General features: G+C 41.5%; 1 long non-coding RNA gene across 1 annotated transcript; it reads left to right on the top strand.

The window, feature by feature from the left end:
- The first annotated feature begins 11,075 nt into the window (after positions 1-11,075).
- Positions 11,076-11,698, top strand: LOC121110307. The gene is made up of 2 exons (XR_005859082.1): positions 11,076-11,277; positions 11,388-11,698. It is a non-coding gene; the product is annotated as an uncharacterized LOC121110307 (long non-coding RNA).
- The last annotated feature ends 730 nt before the right edge of the window (positions 11,699-12,428 follow it).

The raw sequence follows: 12,428 nt of genomic DNA, 5'->3' as shown, positions 1-12,428 counted from the left end.
AAAACCTCTTAAGCTTCTGAAGTCTTGACAGTACTCACCCCATCCTTGTGAGGTCCAGGTGTAGTTGTGCCTTTCTGACACCTCAGCTCCCCAGACCTGTTTTGCCAGAAGCAGGATTCCCTTGGGGAAATCCTGGGAACTGCAAAAGGGCAACCTGTGACTCCTGCACTCACATGGGAGAGAGCTAAGCAGTCATAGCATTGTGGAATAATTAAGGTTGGAAAAGACCTTTCGGATCATCTAGTCCCCACCGTCTTCCCTTCCCTTCCCAGCACCACCTCAGTTGGACCCTCTCTTCTGAATTAAAATTGTTCCTTTCCCAGAGTAATCGGCTCCACCTTTTACAGGTGGAATATCCATTATTTTCAAACAAAGTTAGTTTTATCCTTTGGGATAGGTAGTTTTAGTCTATGAGTTAGTTTTATCATGTGAGAGAATATGGGAGTTATTTTGGTGTTGTTAAATTATATTGGAAGTGCACCATTTTAGATTAGCTAAGCCAGTCAATTTTGCATGCATGGACAAGATCTAAGATCCCTAATAGAAAAAATCACCACAAACTTGTTTCCCAAAATAGAGATAAAGCAGATTCAAGGATTATTTATAGTAATGAACGTATGACTTTGCATTAAGACACAAGGTACAATTTGCCTCATAGCGGTGAAGCTTTTATTGGTAGAGCTATAGACCGATTTCCTGTACCTTAGCATAACTACGTGTACTTAAAACCATGTCAACTGGTAACCTCAGACCACAGCTGTCTCTGTGGAACCAAAGCACTGGATGTCTTGAGGATGGCATCAATACGCTATTGAAGGCTGAAGCTGCTGGATGCAAGCCAGAGAGTATAAATTAAAAAACATTTTACAATCTAAGCATGTTGGAAACTGTATGCAGATCTGACCCTTTTCAGGGTGATTTGAAAAGCACATGGTTTTAGATTATTTTAATGGATTAAGTATTTTACTGAGCTATTTGCTTTAGCAGGTTCTAATCAAATTTAAAAGAAGTGCAATATTTTTAAATATTCATGTACTGTGGGATAAATCAAATAGTTCACAGAGTGGAACTTTGGCCCAGCTGAAATCAAGAGTTCCCCTTTTGGAAACTTCTGTTGACTTCCAAGTGACAGGATTTACTCCATTGCCTTGATAAAATACCCACAAATTGGACAAACATGGCATGCTTTTCTTCAGACTAGTAGATTTTGGAAGAAAAAATGAGGACATTTTTACCAAAAATGGTATGTCATATAGGATCCTTTATAAAAGAGGAAATGGAAGTGACTAAGATTCCTTGGCATTAACAGTATAACATTCTTCCCCTGTGCAATTGTTTCTAGGAAATATCTTTCTCATTCCGGAGTTTCTTCTGTACCCAGCAGTCTGGGTACAGAAACACCACCCAAAATTCAAATTCTACATCTGAGAGAGTTGTCCAAATGCTCCCTGAATTCCAGTAGCTCGGGGCTATGCCCACTGCCCTGGGCAGCCTGTTCTATGCCCACTGCCCTCTGGTGAAGAACCTTTCCCTAACTCCCACCTGACCCTCTCCTGACACAACTCCATGCCATTCCCTTGGGTTCAGTTGTTATCACCAGAGATCAGAGATCACAATTGTGATGGACTGGTCATTACTACAGATATGTGTCCTTCAAACCTCTGTGCTTCTTAATTAACAAAGAGTATCCTGGTATCAGAAAAACAAAAAGGAGAGGAAGTCACAGGCATAGGCAAAGTGGTCACATTTTGGGGATGCTATCAGTAGAGTTTCTTATGATTTGTTCCTGATGCCATAGGACTGAATTGCACAATTAGCACTGCTTTAAGAGAGCCAAGTGATTGTTCTGGGGGAAGTGTATTTGTAGGCACATCTCCATTGGTCTCTAGAGCATTCACTCTCACATGTTTTTATATTAAAAGCCAGAGCCACCCAATTGCTAGGTACATAATTCTTGCCTCTGTGACCCTATAGGTCTGAGCCCCAAATCCTTTTCCTCTAAAATGAACTTGGCTACCACTCATCCTTCTGGAGACCCCGTTGTCTCCATGCACCAACATTTCCTACAGGTAACACCTCTGGACATCCTAGTGCGTGCTGCTAAAAGTGTCTGGAGCTAATAACAGCCCCTCTTGTGCCACTAGTGCTTAAAACTCTCCCATCTGTAAAAGATTTCCCACCCACCTGTGTGCCAGGACATGTCCTCATCTAAGCTGTGGTACCACTAGAAAACAGCCACCTTCCTCACTAACTTACGAGCTCTTGCAGAAAGGCAGAGGCAGTCAGCAAAATAGGAAAAGAGCACATGTAGGCCAAGGTATTTGTACTATGAATATCTGCCTTGCTGTTGCAAGCTGGGCCTCCACTACGGATTTTGTCAGTACAGAGATTTCCTAAAAGCCACCATGCTGCAGACCAACACCATTCTGTCAGCAGAAGTCTCTGCACTGAGTCAGTCTCAGAAGCAGCAGAAGTGGGAACTCGCTTTTGCCAGCCCCTGAGGAGGCAGCCGCTTCATGAATTTTGTACATATAGAAGTTGTTGATAAGCCCTCTTGCAACATCAATGCCTTTCCCATAGGCATTGGAGTAACCACTTCCTTTCTTCTAGTTTGCAGCTGCCTGTTTAGCTCAAGACGGAGAGCGGAGATTAAGAACAGCTTAATAGGAGAGAACACCTGGAGCAGAGCCTGCCAGCAGCTCCTGCGTTCCCAGGAATGGCTCCACGAAAGGAAAGGACCAAAGGCAATCTCTATTCCTTTGACAGGGAACAGTGACATGACCCTAATAGCAGTGGGGATTGCAGCCACCCTCCTGCTCTGCTCCACAGAGCTCGATGGCTATAAAGTTTTATTTGTATGACATTTCATTTTCCCATTCTTGCAAAGTTCTGCATTTGTTGACTTTGTGTCAGCTGATGAATTGGGTATTAGCAATGCTTTGGGTGAAATCCTGGTCCCGCCAAGCAGGAGGGGAGTTAAATTCAGAGGTTATGATCGAATTTCCATACCTGTTCTTTGTGTATGACAGCTTGTGTGACCAGATCTTGAGGTAATTCACAAAGAGGAAAACACACCCTAATTGTCACCCCATCTTTGAGTATGCTAGATATATTTCACATATTGAAAACAGAGGAATAGACTCCCTTGGATATGAAGATCGTATGACATTGTGCAACATTTTGTGGACAAATCCTTGGCTACCTTCCGTAGGAAGTATGTGTTATGTTATTTATTTTTCAGAGGTATGAAAATAGAGCCCAGAGCAGGGACAGCCAGGGCTGCCTCCTTTGTTTAGGCTGGAGTCAGACATGGAGAGCACACTGGCTATGACTTACTCTACCCTGTTTCAGTAGCCAAGCTGATGTAGGATGCACTTCCTTTGGCGGTGAAGATAGTTTTTCCCTGCTCCTCTCTATGTGCAGCTCTTCATTTTTACATCCTGTTTACCAGTCCTTACCTGAACAAGCAAGTATCCATTGGGAGGCCACGCATGTTGGAGGCTGAAAACAAAAACGACCTTCTCCTGGAAAAGATGTTATATTTTTTAACCTGGATTATTGCTATTTTGGTTTCGGCATGGCTCCACAGGCAGCCAGGCCAGCCCCACTGGCAGCACCATCACAACTGGGGAGTGGAAGAAAGCATCCAGGAGCTTCCTTCCTTGCCCCTTTCTGCCAGAGAAAATGTGTGTGCTGGCAGGGAAGTGCCTCTGCACTGCAGGGCTGGGACATGGCCATGAAGATGTGCATAGCAAAGGCAGAGGTAATGTACAATGGAATGTCCCCAGCCCCCCTGAGCACAGGTGCTATGTGGAAAGCCTTAAAGATCCTTGCTCCCTTTGTCTATCTTTTAGCATCACAATCTATGATTGTATGATAATCTGAGTTGGAAAAAGTTAGAGGCAGGATGGGTCTGTGGAACAATCCCACATATCACGTCAAGTCCCTCAAGATCAGAGACACCAGGGTGCCTGCTTCCCTCAGCACTTTGCCCATGAGATGTGAAGAGAGACCAAGCCTTTCCCTTCATTTTATTGCGTTCTCGATCAGCAGAAGCAACCCCAAAGAAGAGCATGCAGGAGGCCATGAAGGAGAGGGGCACCAGCGTGGTACCTGGGGACTTAGAGGAGTGGCCTGGACAGCAGATAAAGACCTAGGGCACCAGGCAGTGCCTCAAGTAAACCAGGCAAGTTTCCTTTACTATCTTCTGAGATATAATGGCACCATTGGCATTCCAGAATGCTGAAAGTCACCTGCTCCAAAAATAGCAAGCATAGAGGTATTTTAAATTCCTGCATCAATCATGCCAGTATCAACCCTTTATCTTAGCGACACGCTTCCAATCAAAGTGCAGTTCTGCAGGCTGGCGTGGAAAGGGTGAAAGCAGAGGTACCAGAAGGCCTTCAGGTCCATTCACCACTTAAACTCCATCAGTGCAACACTAAGCACGTGCCTATGGGATAACTTTCAGCATAAGAACCCATAATATTTGCATTTATTTCTTTAAACCGGATCTTCAATAAATCTTCATCACTCTAAAAATGACTACTCAGCTGGGCTCCAAACATACACCATTTCTTCTAATTGCCTTCCTTCATTGGTTATTAGAAATAATCACATCTACATTTTCAATCAATGATCTGTGATTTTATTTTGAGCAGGTTTCTTCTTTCACCCAAGGGTTTCTTTTTGCTGTTGTGTTCCAAGATATCTTCCCCTCGGAGCTGGAAATTATGGGACTGTTCTTCCAATTATTGTGTGCACTTAGGTTTCTAAAATTCAAAAAGTTTGAACTCAATGAGTTTGACAGGCAAGTAAAACCTTGGGCAAAAGAGAAAAAAAAAAAAGTGAGGGGGGGAAGAAAAAAAAAAGAAGAAAAAAGTGAAATAACAGTAAGACAAAAGTTTCATAAATTTGGAAAGAGTGTTTCTTGCCAGTTTGTTTTTATTAACTGTTATATAGGAAATGAGGCTCAAAGTATTGAAAAGATGGTGGAGGAGAAGGATCAGGTAAATGGATCGCAAAACCACCATAGATACTCTTAAATTGGTACACTGAAGAGTGAACCTGCATGTGCCTGAGAATCAATAACCAAGAATCACCACTGGCTATAAAAGTACGCCCAGCTAACGTGTAATAACCAGTTATGACCATTTGCCTTTTTTTTTCCACCATAAAAGACTCAGAAAGAAACAAAGGAAAAACACATTTGAATTCATATTGTCAGAAGTTTGCAAGAAGTTTGCCTGCCAGCCTGATGTTTTCTTGGTTTCCCTTCAAAATGATTGACCTGTTGGCATCAACAGATCTGCAGAATCTCCCAAAGCAACAGGAGTACAGGAGATACAAAAGGGTACAACCACTGGCAAATATATAAACAGCACATTCGTAACCAAAGATAGACATGAGGTGTTTGGAGAGGGAGCAGCAACTGGTGCAGACTGTCTTTCTGTTTGGATTTTGTTACTATGGTTTTAGGACAAGTTGAAGTCATTGGTCATCTAATAACTTCCACAGAAAGGGCTTACTTTCCAGTGAAATACTTCCTTTGATTTCGCTGTAATCCATCCTCTGCCTTCCCCATCACACCTCCATAACCACGCATTGTGCGCACATTAATCCTTCTCTCCCTGCTTCATAGACTTTACATTTAAAATCAGAAGTGATTATCGTTACGCTGATTTATCATTTTTCACCTGAAAGGAGTCCATACAATTTTTCCATATTCTATAAATAATGAAATGTGTTCTCAGATTGAATAACAAAGCCATAATTCAACCTGGGAGCCTTCCTGCCATTCATAAACCCTTAAGTTGTACCCTGGTGGTTCCCAACGTCAGTAAGAGCCCATGATTGAATTATACATTTAAGGTCAATCAGGGACCATATATTATTCACTTGGGATATTTCTATAAATGGCAAGTTTTGAATGCTCTGAAATATAAGGCAATAATAGAGGAAGCAGAATGTTAGTTATAATGAGGACAGTTAATTCTTTATGCATTTAATGAGATGGTGGCATGGGTTGTGGTTTTTCTTTCTTCCTTTTCTTTTTCCTTGGGGAAGTAAATCCCTTTCTGCACATATAGGGAATCATATTTAGAGGGAATAAAATGCTTTAGAGTTCACTACCTAGAAAGATAAAGGGAAAAGGGAAAAAGTGAGGAAAATTATAAAAGGGAGGAAAGGAAGAAAAAAAAAACATGGAAGGAAGGAAGGAAGGAAGGAAGGAAGGAAGGAAGGAAGGAAGGAAGGAAGGAAGGAAGGAAGGAAGGAAGGAAGGAAGGAAGGAAGGAAGGAAGGAAGGAAGGAAGGAAGGAAGGAAGGAAGGAATAACTAGCAATTTAACTGTGATCTGTGATAATTTTACAGATTTGTTACAAAAATATTGGCATAATTAGATGCAGGAGGTCCCTGTGATGCACGCTTGTTTTGCAAAGTGCAATTGCTTTGTCACATCTTTTTCTAGGTTTCCCTGGAAAGTCTAGGTAGTGTGCCCCCCTAAGCAGGCATTTTTCAAGGGGGACAACATTAGTAATTGACTATCATACAGGGAAGCAGTCAAGCACTGTCAGAAATGTTTGGTTGCTGAATGCAGGAACATGTGCTGTGCTGCACAGCTGGGCATGTCACCGAAACATCGAACATCAGTGCCTTTAGAGAAGCAACTAAATGATTCACAAGCCACACAGGCTTCCATTTGAAAACCCTCCTTATATTCCTAGGGACAAAGAAGATTCACACTTGCATTGGGATAGGTCTGTTTTTCAAGGGATTTGCTGGAAAACCATCAGATAATTCTCTGAAATATATTCTGAGACATTTCTGGTAATAGAACTATTCACTCTCAGTACTTAGCAACCTAACTTTAATAGAGGATCACGATATAAAGAAACATTCCTTTGTTTTTTGTTTGTTTGCTCAGGAGGTATTTATTTTTTATTCTTTCTGTGGCCTTCAGAAGTGACCTGGTCTCTTTTCAAGATATAATAAAGGAAATAATTAAAGTCCTGGGAAAGGTTTGTTATGGAATCACTGTTTCTCTAGAGCCAGATCAAGTAATAAAGTATTTTACTAGAATACAAAAGGCCCTGGTAATTTAAGAGGGAAGCAAACTTTTTTCCAATATAGTTTCAGATTATATCATCTCTCAGGAATCCTTTGTGACTGGTCTTCTATTTAAAGAGAAATAACCCCAAACTAATAGGATACTTGACCCCCCAATTATAAATTGTCCTACTGTCATCGTCGGTACTATTTTTTATTACCACTCATGTTTTTTTAATTTCTCCTTCAAATGAATCTAGTTTTTCCAGTGTTTTCACCAAACGTGGGCCAAAAGAATCAATTTTTGATTCCAAATTCCAAAAACCTGGTGTCTCAGGAGACGGCTCCATAAACTCTTCCCTTGTGTTATTTTTAACCTTGGGAAAATGGATCTGTGGCAGCAGCCAAAGCTTCGTTTCCTGGGGTAAGTTCCTTCCCTCAGCGGATCTCTTCCCTTGCAGAGAACTTTTAGTTACTCTCCTGCATTATGAAGATGATAGCCACCAACTTGACTGTGTCTTCCTAAGTCCAAAACATAACTCTATCCTCACATGAATATATATAATCATTTGCCTGATGTTGTTGACAATATCTCTTGGAAGATCAGAAAAAAAAGTCATAAAGTGTTTGCAAGAGCTGTTTGTTTGGGGCTACCAACCTCATTTATCTCCCTCCCCTTCTTTTGGTTATGCTAAGATTCCATATGAAAACAAAGAACCATCAAAACTAAGAACATGCATTTTCAGGCCTTAAATTTGCTATTTTGGGTCCAATGGCCTTAATTACAGTGAGGTTCCATGTCTTACTGGCTAATTGCTTGCAGCAACACAGTTCATATCACTGACTTGTTAGACTTCTAGGTGAATTTCAGTAGGAAAATGGCAACAGTGACGTTAACTCAAATCTAACCTTGCAGCTACACAAACTTCAGATGCTAAAGAGTGCTAATTCAATACAGCACAATATTAGAATAAAAATTATTGCTTGCCTGTGTGACCTAATGTAGGGAACCCACTTTAGCAGGGAGGTTGGACTTGATGATCTCTAGAGGTCACTTCCAACCCTTGCAAATCTGTGATTCTGTGTGGCCAATGTATGACTATGTGTTAATTCCCTTATTCAACAGGACAGTTCTCTATCCTACATAATGGACCAGCCATTCCTTTCCCTATAATGCTTATAAAAGGTCAAGGACTTGTGTTCCTAATGTAGAGGTAGACATGAACTTTTTTCCCAGAAACTGTCATGTTATGAAAGAATCCTACTTTCAGTGTAAAACCTATTGAACCAATGGATTTGCACTGAATTTTACCAACAGTCACAACTGTGTACCTGTCTATGAAATCCAGCTCTTTTCTCAGCCCTGTAGATGCATTACCTTCTTACAGGCTGAACAAAGCATTAAGATTTGCACAGTGCCCAGGGGCAATCCTGGCAAATGCAGGATGTGAAGTTGCCACCACCTCTACTGGTATGGCTGGAGCTCCAAATCAGTGTCCAAGCTGCAGCAAAGTGACAGAACTGCCTGCAAAGTCCTGCTTGCAAAGGAAAATCAAAAGGTAAGCCCCCACTCTGCAAACCTATTCTGATCCCGAGCATTCATAAGGAAAGCAGTTCAGTCAAAGCATTCTGCCCTTTGGGAGAAAAAAAGAGACTCTCATATTTACCTGCCTTACTATAGAAAAAATGTGACTGTTTTAACCCAACTTCTCACTCTCACTTACCCAGAGAGAATATATTTAGCTATCTCAGAAGCTGTGTAACAAATATAAATTCAATCAAGCCCATGCTATATTATGAACATTGAGAGTAACACCTCACAGTTTGTCCTTACTGCTGCTGCTGCTGAATGTTACTGGACTTGGCAGAGCCATCACCAATGCAGAAGTGAAAGCAGACACAGCCCAGTGTCCTGAGTCCTACTGTAGTCCTCCACAAAGCCCATATGGTCAGTCTCCAGACAGCTCTGCTGAAAGAGTTTCCATGGCTTGATGTAAACAGATGATGAAAGGCTACAAGAAGATTTTGTAGTCCTGCTTATGTATTTTTTCCTGTTTGGCTAAAAGATGATGACCCAAGAGCTAGTCAGCATATAACTATTATAGGCCTTATATACATCAAGAGTCCAGTATCACATTTTCAGATTTCATTGGTTTCAGTGGTAGCTAAGGAAACTCACAGCTATGCAAGAATAGGTGCTAAATCTATTTTGCGTACAGAAATAGTATTTTGCTTTGGAAAAGCCCCAGCTGAATTTTGAAGAGACTTTACAAGTTCACAGGCTGCACCTGTAGGTCTAATGTCTTCAGTATTCTGCAGAGAAGTCTGTTTCTTGTGTGAATTCCCTGCAAATGCAATCTCATCTCCTGTCGCGCCACTTAAGCGCTGGCTATTAGCTATTACAAGCAAAGTAGTAGCTACAGCTGCACCTCATCCCCATTGTACTACATGTTGGCTCACCATACCTAGGGGAACCCTCCAAAGCTTTTACACAAAACACTTGGGTAAACAAACATTGATTATTTATAAATGATCTCATGTTGTTATGCCAGGGCCAAAATGAAGAACAGACATTAGCTGGCCTGTCGACCAGACCTTTTGTTTGGCTGGCTTAGTGCAAATAAATCTGCAGTGCTACTGCTGATGTGTTGCACCTTTGATTACAGCTCTGACTACCTTGTCGGTATGTAAGGTGTTCATAAATGCGCCAGAGAGTGTCATATTCAAAGTGCTGTGCAGATGTTAATGACCCTTTTCAATATCCTTTCCATCTGGAGAAAGCCATCCCAGTGACATTTCAGAGGTGGCAGAAGGCGCTCGGTAAGGGATACTCAAACCTGTATTTCGAACACATCTGTCCGAAGCTGCAGAGCAAAACACACAATCAGAATGTTAAACAGCCTCATATAGGAATGGCCAAATATTTGGGTGTCTGTATATCCCCCATTTTCAACAAGCAGATGAATCATGTCAAAGAGATGAAGGAAAGGTCTCTGCACCTTCAATTTTCTGTAAGTAGTAAAAAATACATGTGGTGGAGTATTAGAAATGATCAGAAATGATTCTGTACTCTAAATAAATAATAATAAAAACAATTTTTTTTAAAGAAACACAAACGTTTCAATTAAAAAAAAAAAAAAACAAACAGGAAACGTTTAATCTCTGGGATAAAAATTCTAGGTGGGAAATCCAGCTGTGTATAGCCAAGATCCTCATCTCACCTAGTGCAGGGGAGATTCCAGGTCAAGTTCCTCATCCGAACCATTGCCCTAACCTACTAGACTAGGAGGCTTTCTTTAATCTGCCTGTTTTCTACTTTTTCCTCTGTCCCTTGAAAAGTTAAAAAAAAAAAAAAAAAAAAAAAAGGAAGAAAGAGCTCATATTCTTTCTGCACTGGAATGAAAACAAATTTTGAAACCACAACATTTTTTACAAAACAGAATTCTTGCTCTCCATCCAGCTCTATTACTTATTATTATCAACCTTTCAGAGACTCCAATTCGAAATTTTTAGCTAAGTTTCAGCAGGACTGAGAGCCAGAGTCGCTGTCAGCGCTCCAAAATCCCCGACTACCCATTCTACTAGCTGTTTCACACCAAAGATGTCTCTCTTCCCCTAAAATAGCCCCGAATGAAAAACCACGGATGATCTTCATCTTTGCAAAAAGCCATCTTTGTCTTTGTGCAGCAACAACAACTGTCCCTTCCCGTCACAACCTGCTCAGATATTTTTTAAACAGCTGTTCACCGATGCCGTCCTCAGTAAAGTAAATGGAAGAGAGGAAAAACATGCACTGCACCAGATTTGACAGTCAGACACCTAGAAGAGATGCGGTTCATGCCCCAAGGGGTGCGGCGTCAGCACTTTACTGCTTGAAACTCCTCTTTCCAACCATGGTTGGAAAATGTCATGTTTTTGACACCTTTCCCCCAGTAATGCTTCCCTGCAGCAAATGCTGCTGTGAATAACATTAGGGAGCTCAGGGTGACTGTGACATCACCATGATGTCATTCCTTCTACCCCCAGCGTATCTGGGAAGCAGAACTTCCAACATAGCACAGCACCCATGACCACCTTCCTAGGTGTGTTTTTGGGCAGCAAAGCATTTAAATCCTGTCTTCTGCCTCTCACATCACTGAGCTTGGCGTGCACACCTCATCCAGATTTACACTCTTCATTTTACTAGCACATCAGGGCTGGGACATACCCTCTGGCAGAGACATATGGAATGTAAGTAAGTGACTGTGTTACTTGGCAAAAGACAGCTTCTCTGAGAAGCTAAAGATCTGAGGGCTTTTACATAAAGCACTTCTTTTTTTTCTTTTTCTTTTTTTTCTAAGAAAGGTCAAATCTGAAGCTTTGGAATTGTCTAACATGTTTCCCAGACCAGTCTCACATGCAATCTTGTTCCCATCTTGCTAACCACCAGTCCTCCTCCACCTTATCCTTTGCTGGAAGTGTAAGAACATCTTGTGTGTGTGTATACATATAGCTAGATAGATGCTGAAGTCTTCAAAATGGTCTGTTGGCTTGGAAGAGGATAGGGGAGCCAGAGTTTTTTCTTGCATCCTCTCAGTAATGAGCATTTGATTAAAATGTTCTTGGCGCCTCCCTTTTATTCCATCCTGCAAATAAAGTCTCTTTGAAAACATCTAGCTTTCCTGTATCAAGACTCGGCATCTTTGAGAAAAACCTTTGTTTATTCCACCAAAATGAGTTGGGATGGTGAAGAAGCACACTAAGGATTTAATAACCATTTCTGGTTAGGTCTCCTCCTGTATTGCTTATTACAGAAATTAGGGGTTAGGCCCAGTCATGCTGCAATGCAGTTGCCTGTTCCGATAGCCAAGGGCTGAATTTAACCTCTTTCAAACACACAAGAGTAGATCACTCCAGCAGAGAGGTGCAGTAAACTTCTGGCCTGTCAGTTCCATGCAGAAGTTGAGTATGAGCTTGTACTTTCTACATATATTTAAGCATCTGTTGAAATTATCTGTACTGGCCATTGGACTATGCAAGGAATATGGATCCTTATGGTTTTTATACACCACCAGTGAAAGAAGTATTTTGCAGACGAGAAAAACACTGAGTCAACCTTCCTGCAGGCACTTTCAAGGAAACTGTATCCTGGACATCTAGAACCAAATTCAGATCATGTGAATCTGCTCAAAGCTCCACGGTTATCAGTCATTTACACCTGCACTGGCCATGGCTCTCCAGCCTAATTACACATACACGTGGGGCAGGAAGATCTGGGTGGCTTTACAGAAGATATTTGTCACTTCCACACATGAGACATGGTCAGAAAGAGAGATTTCTTCTTTTTAACACGGGGGGGGGGGGGGGGATATGTCAAATATCTACCTTTACTGTGCCACATG

This window comes from Gallus gallus, chromosome 3 (assembly GCF_016699485.2).
Source record: "Gallus gallus isolate bGalGal1 chromosome 3, bGalGal1.mat.broiler.GRCg7b, whole genome shotgun sequence".
Taxonomy (NCBI): Eukaryota; Metazoa; Chordata; class Aves; order Galliformes; family Phasianidae; genus Gallus; species Gallus gallus.
This window is presented reverse-complemented; position numbering and strand designations above follow the sequence as displayed.